The 2700-nt window shown below is 45.6% G+C and overlaps 1 long non-coding RNA gene across 1 annotated transcript; it reads left to right on the plus strand.

Annotated features, from left to right (window-relative positions):
• Positions 1-1686: 1686 nt before the first annotated feature.
• LOC142990496 (uncharacterized) lies at positions 1687-2436 on the plus strand. Its single transcript, XR_012960793.1, has 3 exons — positions 1687-1770; positions 1882-1956; positions 2294-2436. It is a non-coding gene; the product is annotated as an uncharacterized LOC142990496 (long non-coding RNA).
• Positions 2437-2700: the final 264 nt, after the last annotated feature.

A 2700-nucleotide genomic window follows, 5' to 3' on the forward strand; every position in this document is an offset into this window, starting at 1 on the left:
AGCTCCTTCTCCAGAGCCTCGTTGCTCAGGAACGGGGGGACGTTAGAAACTACCACTCTCTTAGCGGGGTTAGCTAGAGCCAGGACGGGAGTGAAGACTCCATGAATCTCCACCCCGTGACCCACCACCTGGTCCACCTTCTCCACGCTCTCTAAAAAGATCACCACCGCGTTATTCATGCGTGAGGCGGACTTCACGCTGTCGTAACCCACCAGTGCCCCCACCGCTAAACTACAGTCCTCCACCGTGCAACCAACAACCGGACACAGCTTGACGCCATGCCGGCGTGTCAGCTTGTCAAACACCGCAGTCATGCTAGCTAGCCCCGCTTGCTAGCAGACGCAAAACACAAAGCCCCAAACCACCAACAGACTAAAGTGAGACAAAGAACAAACACACGGAGAACAAAACAACATTAACATACAGAAAGACAGGTATAGGACAACTTTTTCACGCTTTCTTCCACTCAGCTCTTCCACTCACTCACTCACTCCTCTCAGAAGAAGAAGAAGAAGAAAGAACAACAACCCGTTATTCATCCCAAGACTAAGAAATTCTGTTTCAACACATGTGGTTAGTGGTTCGATGCCTTGCTCAGGGGCACCTCGGCAGTGCCCCGGAGGCAAACTGGCAACTCTTCAGCCGACAGCTTCCATCGGAACCGGCTAGAAACTCCATGAAGTGGTTTGGTACGAGCTCAGAGCCGCTGTGCTGCTCTGTCCAACAGGAACTTGGGGTTGCTCTTATTCTCTTCAGTCAATTTGGAGTAGTAGGCGATCCGAGCAGAGTGAGGTGCTTGATCATAACTTAGTCAACTATCAGACGAGGCAAGTTGGTCAGGCGCCACTTCAGCCTTCTGCAGGCCTGCTTAGGTCAAAAAAGGAGCTATTGTAATGAGTGTTTGCCAAAGTGTGATTAGCCCAACGTAACATTCAAATGAAGGCCATGGTAGCACACACACACACATGACGTCATCTTGAGGGAATATAAGGAGATGGCGTGGTCTGGCCACCTGACTGAAGAAGGTAAGAAGAACCTCTCTCCTGACTGCTGCTTGACTCTGCTGTGTGACAGGTGAAGGAGGAAAGAGTTGCTGTCTTTATCTGACCTTGACTGACCTCAGATAACAGGAAGTGGAGACTGAGGAGGACAGGAAAGAAACGTGTTGTGTGTGTGAATGTGCTGTCTCAGCTCTGTGCTTTGTCACCTTTCCTTACTTCTCTTCTCTGTTTAGCTGCTGTTGTTGCTCTGATGCACAACATTGCTGTTGGGATCTTTAAAGTTGTTGTTGTGTAATGCTTGTAATGGAAAAATACTACATTAACTGTTGTTTTGCTTCATACACTAATAGAAATGTACTAGATACACCTGTCACTGAACTTTCTACTCACATTCAAAGGGAAGTCCACTTGCTCGGAATGTCACAAGACATCTTCTGAACAATAACTTTCACATTTATCTGACTAACGACTTTCACACTTCAAATTGAATCCCTGATCAGATCATTCGACTCACCCTTCCTCATAAGATACACACTTCCTCTTTAGGCCAGGCATTGATGCAGGTCGACCCCCACTTTTGCCCTTTCCAACTGACCCAACTGATTTCACACATCACACAACAACACACCCACTGAAACATACAAAAACATGACACACTCACATCTCGGGGCACTCTCCTGCAGATAGCCCCGCTCTCTGTATGATCTGTGTATTGAGACTCAATAAACTAACCCAACTGCAAGTTTGACTGCTGTCAATCAACATCTCAGTGAGTAATGATTGATGTCTTCATCATGTCCTCATCAGTTCACTTCTCAGGGAAGCCTCCAGATGTTTAGATGATGTGGTTTCTCTCATGTTCTCTTCTTCATCATTCCAGGAAAACATGAAGAAGCTGATCGTGCTGAGTGTGATCCTTCAGCTCTCCATCCTTATAATCCAGGTCACTGGTAAGGTGAGTCACTTCCTGTGCTGCCTGTTCCAGCAGCTTACAGCTGATTGTGTGTTTAGACCAACATCAGGTCCATTTTGTTCAAGGTTGAAGATATCCCTGAAGATGTCCCTGTTGCCTCACAGCTAGGAGGTTGTGGGTTCTATGTGGAGTTTGCATGTTCTCCTTGTTTCCTTCCTCTCACCTCTAAAGTCACACAGCTTAGGGGAAGTGGAGACTTTAAATTCATTTCAGGAACTTTGAATTGCTGCTCAAAAATGTCCATTCAATTCATTATTAGTATTATAACAACATTCAAACCATCCACACTTATGTTTCACACGTCTCTGCTTCCTTCCAGTCACAGTTTCAGTTTGGAGACATTATTTCCTTCCAACGTGGGAAAAAAGGATTCAAACTCTTCAAGCACTTTGCTGTTTATGTGGGTGAAGGGAAGGTAGAGGCGCTGCCTGGTAAACCAGCAGGTGCAGACATCTTTCACTTCACCGGTAAGGAGCAGGAAAGTCAAATATGAGTCAGAGCAGCTACACAGAGGATGAACCCTGACTTGTTCATGTTTCAGTTTCTTTGTTTAGAGCAGCGGTACTCAACTTCAGAGGCCAAGAGGGCCACATTTAAACCCCAACGGGTGCAAAGGGCCACAAATTATTATTAACATATATTTGTACCATTTTATTTGCTGTATTTACTACTGCTGTTTAATATGCTCTTAATATGATCTTGCTAGTTATTTTTAATGCATTCCAA

The sequence above is a fragment of the Genypterus blacodes genome, unplaced genomic scaffold, assembly GCF_046128005.1.
Source record: "Genypterus blacodes isolate CSIRO-AG114 ecotype Tasmania unplaced genomic scaffold, CSIRO-AGI_Gbla_v1 ptg000551l_1, whole genome shotgun sequence".
NCBI classification, from domain to species: domain Eukaryota; kingdom Metazoa; phylum Chordata; class Actinopteri; order Ophidiiformes; family Ophidiidae; genus Genypterus; species Genypterus blacodes.